The sequence below is a fragment of the Dipodomys merriami genome, unplaced genomic scaffold (assembly GCF_024711535.1).
Source record: "Dipodomys merriami isolate MVZ:Mamm:240054 unplaced genomic scaffold, mDipMer1.0.p SCAF_124, whole genome shotgun sequence".
Lineage (NCBI taxonomy): Eukaryota > Metazoa > Chordata > Mammalia > Rodentia > Heteromyidae > Dipodomys > Dipodomys merriami.
This window is the reverse complement of record NW_027202538.1, coordinates 915,363-930,447: the sequence shown is the minus strand read 5'-3', so window position 1 is coordinate 930,447 and position 15,085 is coordinate 915,363. Positions and strand designations below refer to the sequence as shown.

Here is a 15,085-nt window from a genome sequence, read left to right as displayed (position 1 = left end):
CTGGTTGAATGGGTGCTGTAGGAGGTGGCACAACGTCCCCAGGTGGCTGGAACCCAAGATGGCCCACTCATTCTGGAGGTAGGCTGTGGGTCAGGAGCTGTCTCATTCAGCGTGTTGATCTCCATGAGGTAAACCCTCTGTGCCATTGAGAGACTGTGAGGGTTATTCATTGTCCAACTTGCCTTACTGGATTTATTTTATTGTATTCTTTTCTACATTATTTTCTATCACCTGGACAATACTATGGTACATAGTTACTGAATGAAAATGTAATGTCAACTTAAGAAAGTCATTCAGGGCTCTGGGAATGTGGCTTCATGATACGGTGATTGCCTAGCATGCATGAAACCATGAGTTCAATTCCTCAGTACCACATAAACAGAAAAACATTGGAAGTGGTGCTGTGCCTCAAGTGGTACAGTGATAGCCTTGAGCAAAAAAAACAAAAAAATCCCAAAGCAAAACCAAACCAAAAAACATATAATTAGTAAATGCAAAATAAAGAACCCATACTTGGAATATATTATTGCTCATGCCTACTGACACCTGACAATAGTCCCTAATTCATGAACTTTAGTTATATTAGGATATTGTGTTGAAAAAAAAGTTTTGTTCATTAGGTCACAGCAATTAATGTCTTGGATGTACTTAGATGTCAGGTGAAGATTAATTCTGGAAATTCAAAGATTCCAGGTTTTTGAATTGTCACTGCTAATCACAATGAGAAGTGTAGTCTAAGTGAGATTTGGAAATATTTTTGGTCATTTATTTCACCAAAACAGCAGAGGCAAATTATCAGTTGTGAAAGAAGAGAAGGAATAATTCCAGAGTTAAGTAATAAGTGGTAATAAGTAAGGTATACCAGAAACTGTTTTAGAGAACCATTTTTGGATATTGAACAAATAGTTATCAACTAGCCTTATTCCTCATTACCTTTAACATTCTAAATCTCTTACGCTACCTCTTAATAAATGTATCTCCTTCTGTGCTATTTTTTCTTACTTTATCTTCTTCGCTTTCTAAAAATCTTAGTCTTTCTATGTTTCTCTATGAACATTTCCTGATACTAAATACCTACACAGACCGAAGAGAATGATCATTTAAGGGTCCCATAACTGATGAGTTATTAATGAAACCACATGGACAAGGAGGACATATTTATTGTTACCTCAAATTTTCTGAAAAGCTGCAATGCCATCATTTGATTCAAATTTCCATTATTTGTTTACATAGTGTCGTTCAGCACACATAAACGCAAATATGAGCTGGTCGTTGGTGGTTCATGCCTGTAATCCTAGCTATTCAGGAAACCGGAGGATTGCGGTTCAAAGATAGCCTGGTCAAGAATGTCCATGAGACACTTATCTTCAATTAACCACCAGAAACCCAGAAGTGGTGCTGTAGCTTAAGCGGTAGAGTGCTCAACTTGAGCTGAAGAGGTGAGGGAGTGCACCCAGGATCAGAGTTCAAGCCCCACAACCAACAAAAAGTGCAAATATTACCTTAAGTTTCCCCAAAAGGAAGAACAAGATCAATAATTTTCTCAAGCAGAAAAAGGTAATTTCAAAATGATTCAGTGCACCTACTTTTGCTGAATTATTTACGTTATGGCTTCTTTGCTAGACATATTCTCTTCCTTTAAAATTGTCAAATATTAGCTTTACAATAAACTTCATCTAATATTTCTTGTTTTAAAAGAGAAGTCTATACAGTTGATGTCACTTAGCTTTCTTACTATCTTAATTCAAAGCCAAACCAGGCAGAAGAGTCTGTCAAACTCTTATCGCAAATTGAACACCAAAAAACCAGAAGTGGGGTTTTGGCTCAAGCAGTAGTGTACTAGCTTTGGGGGCAGGTGGGCAGGAAAGACAACTGTTCACGGGCAAGATCCAGCCTCTGGATTCAAGACCCAGAACCAGCACAAACTAACAAACAAGCAAACAAAAATCCCAGATATTTCTTTGGGACCCTCCTTAAAGGAGTACTGGTCAGAGAAGATGCTCCTTTTCCTGATCAAACTCACTGGATCCTGATTTTTGGAATCCTTATTGCTCTGGAGAACTCAGGACTAGACCAAAGGAACTGATAACTGACTCCTGCATCAAGAGAATCATCTCTGGAGAACATCATGCTGGAGAACACTTTTAAAACAATGTTTTTTTCTTTTGTTCTATGCTGGCCTTCAAATGGTACATTATTTCTTTTTGTAACACATGAACTAGAAGTTTACAGAAAAATTTTATATGAGTAAAGAACACACTCGAAAAAGCCAGGGGCAGAGTTTCCTTCAAGCCTTGGGATACTTTTCTTGTACAGTAAAAAGGAAAGCACAAGGTAACTTGAACTTTGTTATTCCTCTATGTTCCATTCCTCTCCTGGGGTCAGTTTCCAAATCCAGTAACAGTTACTTCCAGTAACAATCGATGGTGCTGCTTGAGGTATAATGAATGTTTTCTGGCTTCACTGAAATAACACTAGAACACCTATGGACCTGAAAGGTAACACGTGTTTCAGAGACAACTTAGTAAAAGGAAAATATAAAATTTATATTGCTTATACATACATTATACATGAGTACATTGAGTTCAAATTTTGTAAGTTCTCTGTAAATAAAGGTGAATTTTAAATGGGAAGGTTTTCAGAACATTCTTTTTGTGAGTGTATGTGCTGTTCATTGTTTCCCAAGTGTACATGAGCTAACAGTAAGGAAACAATAGCAATAATAGGAGAAAGAGAAGTTCTGTGTTTAAGTATAAGGGTTCAATACAATATAGAAGACTACAAATAAGGCAACATTGAAACAAAAAAGCCAAGTCCAGTATGTAGATTTATCGGAGTGATATACAGAAAGCAAGACTCCTACGTGGAACATGAAGTATGAGGCCAATCCCATTGTAAATCATGTTTGGTAATCATGCAACTTTGTAGAAAGTAAATGGAAGAATGATTATGTTTTCAATGCAAGTCAAATATAACAACATGGAATTAACTGGAAAAAATGTCCATCTTGTGAGAGCAGGGATTATGCTAGCAATGAACTGGTGGCTAAGATCACATTTCTTTTTTTCTTTACACACATGAACACACACATATATTTGTTGGCGGTGGTCTTGGCACTTGAACTGTGGGTCTGCGAGCTGTCTCTCTTCTATTCAGTTCAAGGCTAATGCTCTACAACTTGATCCACAGTGCCATTTCCAGTTTTCTTTCAGTTAATTTGAGAAAAGAGTCTCTGGGACTTTCCTACCTGGGCTGGCTTTGAACCTCAATCCTCATATCTCAACATGACCCACCTTACGATCACATTCCTAACAGTGTACACTCAGGGTATGTAATGTGTGGGTTCAACTATCTTTATAAGAATTCTTGAGTTAGGGGCTGGGAAGGTGTCTCAGTGGTAGAGCTCTTGCCTTGCCTGCATGAGGCCCTGGGTTCAATTCCTCAGCACCACTTAAGCAAAAACGAAAAATGCTGAAATTGGCAATGTGACTCAAGTGGTAGAGGGCTAGCCGTGATCTGAAGAGCTGAGGAACAGAGCCCAGGCCCAGAGTTCAGGCCCCATGACTGGACCAACCACCAAAACAAACAAAAAATAATTCTTGAGTTAAAAATCTGGGATACAGCTTAGACATTACCCTCAAAAAATGTTTGTAGTTTAAAATTTGATAGCCCTTGAGAAATAAAACCTAAGAATGTAAAGGAATCTTGGAAGTTCAGTTTGCATCCAGCCAGGGCAGAACACTCTTTGCAACTGTATATAAAATTAAGCAGTCAAAAGCTGGATTGGAAGAATGGCTCAGGTGATGGAATACCAGTCATGAGCTGAATAAGAGCTTGAGGCTTTTGCATGCATACATGCAAGCATACACATAGACAAAGAAGCACTTATATATGCACACACAAATACACAAATGAAACAACTCTCAGAATGTGTAGAAAAGTTAGAAAACAATAAATGTATGTCCTGAACAAGACTAGAATCAAGTGATAATTTTTAATATTAGAAGTCCTCAAATGAACTTCCTTCAAATAAGCTTGAGAATATTTCATTGGTAGGGATCAGAGATAGTAAGAGAGTCAATAAACATTATTAAAGGGATCAGATCCATGGCGGAATGAATCAGAGATCCCACAGGTGCATCTGAAAATATTCATATCCTGTGTCAAATATTAGAACATCCTTGAAAATAGAAAACAGTCTAAGCAGTCACTCTGGTGTATAATATCCCTGGAGAAGTTCAGAATTGGTAGTCTGTATCTAGATTAAATAAACCAAGAAACTATGGCAGGGCAATGTGATACAAGCTTAGAATTCTAGCACTGAGATTAAGACAGGAGATTAGATAATGGAATTACATAGTGATATGTTCCCTGGACCAGGTAATTTTGTCTTAATAAAACAAAACAAACAAGAAAGGAATACATAGTTGGACGTTTGGGCTAATTTTGTCATTATGTTTTGAGAAGTCAAATTTCCTGTTGAAATGCAACTCATACTTAATCCTCACTTGTGTTTTAAATTCTCTCTTCATTACAGAACATTCCTAGATGTTAAATGACTTATGATTCCCATCCAAAATTTGAAAAATAAGTTATCATCATTCTGTTGTATCCCAAAGAAATGATGCAGGATTACAAAAGATTAAGCCTGGAAAAACAGCAAAGTTCGTCTAATATAGGATTTTGAAGATCTGGCTAAATTAGAATTTAGATTTAAAATAATTTGTTTTTGTTTGAAATTTTATATTCTATAGGATTCTACGAAATTCTTTTTAAGTAGAGAGTTAATGACAAATTCACAAATGATTTTGCATTCTATTTCCCTAGAATATTCTTTCAAGAGAGTTATAATTAGAACTTAATGTGAATGTTGTAGACAGAGTTGGCAAAAAATTGATGATATTAATTTATAAATTTAGAATAAGAGCCATTTTTGGAATCTTTGGTATAACATGGTATGAAGAGAATAATCATGTGACATCTTGTTTCTTCTACCTGTATGTCACACAGGAAGCAATTTCCTTAATTATTTGCTACTGTATACACTGAGAAAAATGTTAGGTTTGGATTTGTTTTTGTTTTATTGGTTTGTCCTAGGGCTTGAACTCTGGGCCTGGACACTGTCTCTGAGCTTGTTTATGCTCAAGACTCGTGCCCTACCACTTCAACCTCAGTGCCACTTGCATCTGGCTTTTGCTGAAATGTTTATTAGAGATAAGAATCTAGGGAATCTTTCTGCCTGGGTTGGCTTTCAACTGTAATCTTCCAATCTTAGCATCCAGAATTTAAAAGATAGTTTAAAAAGTATAAATATAAATAATATTTACAAGTGTTCCGATCTCAAGAATACCAGTGGCGGGGGGTGGGGGGTGGGATGATGCAACCCAGTTTATTATGGTATTCTTTCCAGAACATGTATGTCATCACATTAGTAGAGTTCTATTTTTTCACAATAGAGATAAGCTATTCATGATGTGAATGAAGGGAAGTTTGAGGTGCACCCTAAAAGTTGGAAACTGTTGGGCTAGGATGACTCTATATCATAAATATTGGGATTGATGGTCATAAAAAAACTAGCTTACTGAGATAAACAATTGCTTACTCTTGAAGAATTAATTATTACCAATGCTACATAGTTTTATCCTCTACCAGAATGTGTTTTTTTTTCTGTTGAACCTCAATCTGTAACATCCCTTTGGAAAATGCATCTATTGCAGAATTACATAACATGCAAGCCGGTACTTTTTTGAATCTCTCAGGTATGGAATCTTCTGAATTTAAAAATGAGTAGTTACTAGTCATTGGAATGTTGAAGAACACATACATTCTGTCTTCTTAACAACTTATTTACTTTTAAAAGTTATAAATTTCCATAGAATTAAACTGTTTTCCCTTTTAGTATGAGAATGGACTATATTTATTCTTTTTTCAAAATATTGGTAAGTATATTGTGAAAATATTGTCTAGTCGGATAACATTCAAGTTGATGGTCCTCCGATTAAAAATGGATAATTAATTCAAATTAGACGCCAAAGAGTATTGTTTTTTTGACTAATCTGTAGTCAACAAGAAAGTTTAAAAATGCCTTAGAATGTGTTCCTAACCACCAGTTTTATAAATGGCTTTGTACAGTGGTTTGTGATTACTTTATTTTACATGGGATAATATTTTCTACTACTATAAGTTTTGGCAAAAGAAGAAAACTAAAAATTTACTACTGTAGAGGAATATGATAAAAATAGAAGACAGTTTTATGTTTGTCAAATCTGATGAGTACCCATATTCAAGACTTAAAATCATATTTCTTACTATGCTAGACAGATAGGGAAAACATAAAACACCATATGATAAGGCAACAATTCATGACTTTTTAAAATGTACTTATTATGTGATGAAATTTACTTTATTAGCTAATGTTTTGGTTTGAAATATGGGAGGCTGATCTAGTTAACAAATTTTCGAAGGCACCTACTGAAAAGCACAAATGGAGGGGGGTACTATTTCTACACTTTAATGAATGGTTGAACTTGTTTGGCATTAGTGCAGTGTAAATAAATCAACTCTATTGTAACTTGCTCCTTACACATGAAAAACCTGTAACATCACTAAATATCATCTACTTGTAAAGTGTTATTTTGGCAAATGTGATTTTAAAAAGTTTATTTGAAAAGGAATATACTTTCAGGAGATTCAATGTAGGTTATCATTTGCTTGAGAATGACAACATTTTATACTACAGAACCAAGTTTTACTGAAGTACCAGTGTTTTGAAGCACTAAGGATCTTCTCAATTAATGTTTTCCTGAATTATATTTGACCTCTATGTCAAGTATTCCTAGCATTGGTAGACAATTATGAATCTATCGTTCCAGGAACTATTTTTTGGCCTGATGATGTTGGACTGAAATCATTTATTAATCATTAGGAGAAGGGTATTACAAATAATCTTGTGACATTTGTGGTCTTGTTCACTCATATGGGATGGTCATCTGAAAATTGAAAGCTTGAATTACTGTACTTTCACATTTTGTGATTTCATCTTGCATTTTAGGTTGCCTTGCATTTCCCAAATTGCTTACTGCTAATTCCTGCATTTCAAGGAATTGGGGCCCTGAAATATAGGAAATGAGAAATTGAGATGGGTCTTCAATTACTTTCTGCTGGCATGTTGCATGGGCCTAGGTGAGAACTCTTGCCCTAGTTATGTGATGATGCGGATAACTGGGACCTGGGATCCTAGGACCCGTGGATCCTGTAGAAGAACAATAGCTTTTATATATCATATCAATAAAATTTGAGTATAATCAGTAGGAATGCTTCAGAAATATGGAGAAAATCAGTTTGGGACAAGCGAGTTAAAACAATAAACATGAGCAGAGTAAAATCCCTTATAGATTAGAGGAAAACAACATTGTTTTTGTTTTTTTTTTACCATGTGAATTCAGAAACCAAGAACACTTAGAAGGTATCACAAGTTTATACCGAAAACATTGCATTGATACTTTTTATATTCTAATATATATTCTAATCCTGATTATTTATATTCCAATCTATTTATTGGAATAAATATCAATTAATTTGTCAAATTATCAATTAATTCTAGTAAAATTCACTGTGTGAAATATAAAATCAGCACATATAAATATAAAATATATAATTATATATAATATGTGAAAATGTTTTGCATTGTTCTGTTGTGGTTATGGTATCAAAGGCAACTGTTTGAAAGTATTATTCCATTACCTCTACCTCAGTGTTTGGTAGAATTAGAACTAAAGCATTACCATTCAGAGATGTACAGCCTAGAGACAAGAGGAAACACTGTGATGAAAACATTACCAAATTAAGGCCTAATAACGAGGAGAAACGTATGGACTTCTCCTGGAACTATGGAATATATTTGGTGATAGAAAATCAGTGGTGTAAGTTCCTGCCTGGTTGGATGGTAGACAGGCCAGGGCATTAGGGAATCATGCATATGAATAATTTTTCACCTTCTTGGCTTTAGCTACTTTTGAAATAGTAGGGTGTAATAAACAATTATATTTTGAAAAAAGACCTTCTAGTCTGAACATTTCTGTCTGAACTGTTCGTCTCTCTATGATCCCTTGTAACTAAGATTAGTTTTGCTCCAGAAAGACAATCTATGCTATCAGAGTAAGATATTCTGGTTGGTCTGTTCCTACATGGAGCAAGGGTAAAGGGTCAGGGAGACATTTGTGCCAGTAAGCCTTTATTTGGGAAATTTTATGCTGCTGAAGTTTAGAAGTAGCTCTTAAGTAAGGCTTACTTTCAATGCATTAGCTCCACAAAGCTAAATCAGTTGATAAATAAGTATTTGAAAAGCCATCACCTTTGGACCTAGCTATAAAGGCTTCAAAGTATGATCAAATTTCAAATGAAAAAGACTTAAAATAATCATTGACAAAAATTGCAAATGTGAGCAATCGAAGAAACAATATGTTTTTTCCACCATACACAGAATTTTACAGAAATAAGATGAATAGAAATTTTGGGAACAATAAGGTTTCCTTGTTACAAATAGGCAACCAAGGATATATGCCTGTCTTAAGATTGCATCATTAACTATTTAAATTTACAGGATACTACATGCTTCAGCAGCATGTCTACCCAAATTACAATACAGAGTTTTACATGGTTCTTGTACAAGGATAATATGAAAATTTGTGAAGTATTCCATATTTTTCATTCTTCAGATGCAAGAAATTAAACAGTAATTTAAAAATTGAGTACAAATATACAAGTGTAATAATACATGTAATTAATAGAAATAAATGTTAGTTTGACATCAATGTATTCAATCTTCACCTTTTTAGAAAGGCCTTTACATAGCCTAACTTTTATAAAAGTTTGAAATATGATAACATTGTCATTTTATCCCAAAGAAAGAAAATTCTATAAGGACCTAGGAATTAAAGGAATCTTAAACTGTTTCTATATGGAATGCAATCTGAAAGGCCACATTTATTAATGAACCTATATATTGTAAAACAATGTTGAATTCAAAGTATTGTATCTAGGAGAGAATGAAATAGATTATGGACATTATACAAACAGAATACTAAATATTTTTAAATACACTGTTTCAGAAAAGCACCAGAATTAACTTTAGTTTCTGTACTACTAATTTCAACAGATAACTTAAAATTATTTCTGATTAAAAAATCACAAAAATCATTATAGGTGTATAAAAACAACTCAAATATATTTTTATATCAAAGTCAGGCAGTTCACTTGGAAGAATACCATGGAATCCATGAATTTTTAAAGTAAGATATTGCTGCTGTATTGTAAAAATATTTTGTATGGACACCTAGGATGGACTGGCAATTTTGAAATTTAAGAAACTTACCCAAACCATTAGGATTTAGGAGAACAATTTCTACAGCCTTCTACAACTTCGAAGAGGTAGTGATACATAATTATTCTTTTGGCAATATCAAATGCAGTTTCTTCCAAGTTGTGCTTCAGACCTGGTTTTATATAATGGTTCAACAGAAGGAGATCTAGCATAACTTTGCTATTTCTATTCTCAGCAGAAAGATGCAAGGGGTTCAAGAAGCCTTTAGTTTGGCCATTTGTATCTGCATCATGATGAAATAAAGAAGCCACTCTGGTATTATTCCATGTATAAGTACTGTGCAGGGTTGTCCAGACATTCACGATTATTGCATGAATATCTACCTTGAGCCACCAACTCATGGACAATATCTAAGTGCCCACTGTAGGCTTCTCGATGAAGAGGTGTATATTCATCATTATCCCTAGCATTCACATGAGTGGCCTTTTTGGAAAGTAGTCTCTACACTGTAGTAAGGCGATTATTTTCGGCAGACCAAAGAAGAAATTTACATGAATACTTCTCCATTTTTCTTTTGCAATTGATACCATTTCTTACTTTTTCATCTTGTTCCTCATCTTCATCAGAATTGCCTAGCCAGAGATTTTGAGTGCCAGTGAGAATGAGGTGTCCATGTATTTCTCCAATAGTTCACATTGGATGAACTGGTCAGAAAAATCCAGTAAATTTTCTGCATCTGTTTTTTTCACTATTATTTATTTTCTCCTTTTTAATTTTTACTATTCTAAATTATTCTAACTGGAGAGTAGGGAATTGGTAGAGAGCAGAGGAAAGATTTTCCTCCGTATTCAAAGGTACAGACTGAAAATGAGGACCAGTGGTGTCTTCATGTGCAGCTTATTCTAGGAATGAGAAAATAGGAAATAATGCTTTCTATGTAAATGAATTGGGAAATGGCAGAGCAGAAAATGAAATGATGCAACCAAAAATATAAAAGCAAAATAAATTAGGATAATTATGGAACAATCATATTACCTATGAGAACCATGAAAGGGAGAGAGGAAGAGAGAGACAGATGTGAAATGATCTAGCTAACTACAAAATCCATCCCTCTGATCAATTTATAAAGCAAATAATTTAATTTTTTAAAAGAGATGGAAATAGAATTTAAGATCAGATGTCTCCATTGTTTTTAATTATATTTTATTATCTTAAATACTTGGACAATGGAATTTCCATTCAACATATCAGTATTTTTTTAAGTATAATGGATCTTTATATAACTTTTCCACACCCTTCCAAACCTCACCCCACTTTAATTTTTTCTAGTTTCATACTATCTGCATTGAATATTACACCTTCACTCTCTTCCTCCATAACTCTCTTTATTCTTTCCTTTTGACTTCCCCTCACATCTTCCAAGTGATAGTTTCCTGATATATATTTTGTTGGATTAAAACTTCAATTTTATAAGAAATTACACCTTTGAAATACTCCTCTGCAAATAGCACGCTTTGGTTAATATATTTGTGTAAACCTGTATAAAGTTCTAGCTTCCAAATATGAGACAAAACATGGGTTCTTTGTGTGTCTGGCTTAGTTCACTTAGTGACTTAGTTCACTTAATATATTTTTAGATCTATCCATTTCGTTGCAAATAATGTAACAGTCTTCAGAATGGATGGGTGCAATCAATTGTGTATATGTGCCACACTTTCTCTAACCATCACTCGGCCAAAGGGTATCTGGGTTGTTTCCGTAACTTGGCTATGGTGAATAGTGCAGCAGTGAACATGGTTGTGAAAGTGATTTTATTGTAATCTTTTGGTAGAATTCATCACTACCTTTATGGGAGCAATCCTCTAGCCAGTTTTCCAGAATAAGAACATCCCTCCCTTCATCTTCATCACAATGTATTGCAAGTCCTCAAAAACACACTTCCCCCTACAGGTCTAAATAAGCTAAAACCACATTGTTCCCATATTTTTTCAATACATTATTTCATAATTGTACATATAATTTAGTGAGAACCATCTATGTACTTTCCTAATGTGGGAATGAGGGACATCACAGAGTAAAAGTAAGAAGTATGCAATTAAATTAGCTATTATCACATTTAATATAATTTTCAGCTCCAATTCATAGCCTCACATAATATTATTTTAATCTTTATTTGATTACTTCATGTAACCTGTAAATTATAACAGGTGAGTTAAAAGCAAAGGCAAAAATTGTGGTTTGATTTTGACACTCATGTGTGAGGTTGCACAACATGGGCAAACAGATGGATTGGAATTAATAGCTCTTATCCATTTTGTTAACGTACAGATAATTTTCCCAAACTGATTTTTGCAATTCGTATTCCATTCAACAACAAGAAACATGTGGTTATTTCCTTTGTTTTGCTCCTTATTAACTTTTGTCTCCATTTTATTTTATAATGGATGATTTCATAAACCTACTGTAGATACAAAAATATGTTAAGATATTTCTATCTGTATGCATTGTTATATACATACACACATATATTACACAGGTTATAATGATAATGAATAACTTCAGTAACTGTATAGTTTACTAAATTATTAAAACTATCGATGGCTCATGCCTGGCATCCTGGTTACTTGGGAGGCTGAGATCTGATGATCATGGTTTGAAGTCATCCTGGGCAGTAATGTCCAGGAGCCTCTTATCACCAAACAATCAACAGAAAATCAGAATTGGAACTGTGGCTCAAAGTAGTAGAGTGGTAGCCTTGAGAGAAAAATTTCAGGGACATCATCAAGGCTCTTAGTTCAAGAAGTACAAACTACCCAAATAAAATCTATTTAATTTACACCTGTGTAAGTAAAGTATGTCCATCACCCAAATGCACAACCATGCTCATTTGCAAGGTAACTTTTTTTTCTGAACTACCAGAAAATATTTTCACTTAAGTTGAAAGCATTGCACCATGGGTTCATTCTATCTCTCTCATGCATTTTCCACTCAAATATTCAAATCTTACAATTATTCCAATTATTTAAAATCATAGCTTTTTACTTTAATGCCCATAATATTAGAGTTTGAATTGAGTGTCTTGTGCCCCATAAATGGGTGTTCTGACCACTTTGTCATGTCTCCAGCCCTAAATTATCTTGATTATTTTTCAGATACTTGTATATGATCTTGAGCTCAGTCCACATTATGTTATTCTTCCTGGAATTTAGAATATCAGGTGCATGGCATTGTGTACACATCTTTGTCCAGTCTGGGCTTTCACCTCTATCCTCACAAGAGTAGACTCCCATGTAGTCAGGATTTTCATAAGCTTGTCATAGCTGATTTTTTTAAGTCTTTGCATTTCCTGCAGGTTCTTCAGTACTTAATTAATTTGTTTTCTTGGGTTGTTTTGTTTCATTTGAATGTATGTGTCGAGTTGTTCCTCACTTTTCCTTTTGTTTCTTTCAATCAAGTTCATACCTAAAGATCTGAGGAACCAATTCTTCTTTTTCACGATAGTCAAGGTGAACATGATTCATTCCAAAGCAATTTCAGTAATATTTAAACACCTTCATATCTATGAATGGTATATAAATGATAAGTGCTGCAAAGGGTCTTTTTATTTTCACAGCAGTCTTTGTCATACACAGACAGATCATGAAATATAAGAAGATATTAAAACTACAGATGCTAGCAAGGAGAAGAAAACCTATTATTAATTGTTTGAAAGAGGCTTCCCGTCTAGTGAAAGAAATACATTGCTTGATGCAGGATTTCACAAAATTATATTGCTTGGACCAAGCTAAACAATCATCTAATTCTACAGAATAGAGGGAGATAAATCGAACTTCTGAATAATTTACATTTGGTTCAAATAAAGCATGCTTCCAAAAAGAGAGTTCACTTTAGAGAAACATGATGAGTTGTATGTAAGTAGGTGCTTAGCTGATTTTGTTAATTTGTAAACTAATACAGGGAAATAGATTACAACACCGTAAAAAAAGAACTTTGCATGAAATACTCATTTGTGTGTGTGTGTGTGTGTGTGTGTGTGTGTGTGTGTTAGAGAGAGAGTGTGTGTGTACACATGCACGCGTATACATGCACGTGCATTTGCAAGTGCTCATTCATTCATTCATCATTCCTGAGGCTTGAAAGTGACTGGGCACTCTCCCTAATCTTCTGTGACCAAGGATAGTGGTTTACCACTAGAGCCATTGTTCCACTTCTGTTTTTTTTTTTTTTTTTTTTTTTTTTTGGAGATAATCACATTTATTTTCATGATTGAACTGGCTTTGAATAGTGGTCTTCATATCTCAGCCTCCTGAGTAGCTAGCTAAGCTTATTCAGCCTCTAAGTAGCAAGTTAAAATTGGGCCTGTCCTTTATGTTTCACTGATCTTTTATTCTTGTACTGAGGTTTTCACATGACTAAGTCATATATATGTGTAGTTGCTTTAAAAAAATAGTCTTACTGCGTGGCACCAGGGGCTCCCATCTGAACTCTTAATTATTGAGGAGGCTTGAGAACAGAACCCAGGCCAAAAGTTTAGTGGACTTCCTTCTCTATTTATTGCTGGGTGCATTGGATTATTTCCACCATCCTGCACTATCTACAGAATAAAATTGGAAGGACTACAGAATCCAGGCCAACCAAGGTAGGAATCTAGACAAGTTGGTGTGCAACTCTTATGCCATTGATAATGGGAAGGCTAAAAAGACAGATCAGGAGCAAGTTCTTGTGGAAAGGGAACCCTTATCCTAAAATTAACCACTGATATGACACCAATTTAACAAAAATAATACCCCAAGTTGAACACAATTTCCCACAACCAAAATAAGTATAAACATTAACATCCAAAACTTAGTACAATCTGCTCTTTGTTCTAATATCAGCTTCATCTCAGTTTCATATGATGTGACAGAATAGTTTCTTCATTAAACTTACTATATATTTTAAAAGACCTAGAAAATTCCTTCTCACTTATAAAGTGCAAACTAATGGCAAATTGCCTCATTTCTTACATATTTGATTACCACTATAAATTCATCTTTTGATTATTATTTATAGTAATATATTCTGATTTATTACTTTACTTTGTAACATTTTTAAACTTTTGGCTTCTCTGCTGAAGTTGAAGTATTTAAATAGTATCATCAAATTATATTACTTGGGTAATTAGGGCAGTTTTCTAAAAAGTTTTTAACCAATGGCTTCTAGTAATTCTGGTGGGGTTCTTTTCTTTTTGTTTTTTTTTGGGGGGGTCCAGTCGTGGAACCTGAACTCTGGGATTGGCCCTGTCCCTCAAGGTTAGCTCAAGGCTAGCATTCGACCACTTGAGCCACAGCGGCACTTCCGGCTTTTTTTCTGTTTATGTGATGCTGAGGAATCAAACCCAGGGCCTCAAGCATGCAAGGCAAGCACACAACCACTGAGCCAACTTCCTAGCTCCCTACGAATTCTTAATTGGTATATTGATTAGTTTATTTTTAATTTCAATTTAATTCTACTGTAAAGGTAATGTACAGAGGGGATACAGTAACATAAGTAAGATAATGAGTACATTTATGATGGAAGGAACATTGTTATCTCTTCCATTGAATTTTTGCACACTCAAAAAAAACTACTGATGTTTTTCCTGTCGCTATTGACAAATGGGTATATTTCTTTCTTTGTTTATGCATTTTTTTATTAAAACCTTGATATACAGAGGGTTTACAGTTACTTAAGTCAACTAAAGAGAAAACTTCATTTTATTTTCTAAATTTCAAATTTTGAACT

The 15,085-nt window shown here is 34.4% G+C and overlaps 1 pseudogene; it reads left to right on the top strand.

Annotated features, from left to right (window-relative positions):
- Positions 1-8,610: 8,610 nt before the first annotated feature.
- Positions 8,611-8,707, top strand: LOC138823879 (U6 spliceosomal RNA; annotated as a pseudogene).
- The last annotated feature ends 6,378 nt before the right edge of the window (positions 8,708-15,085 follow it).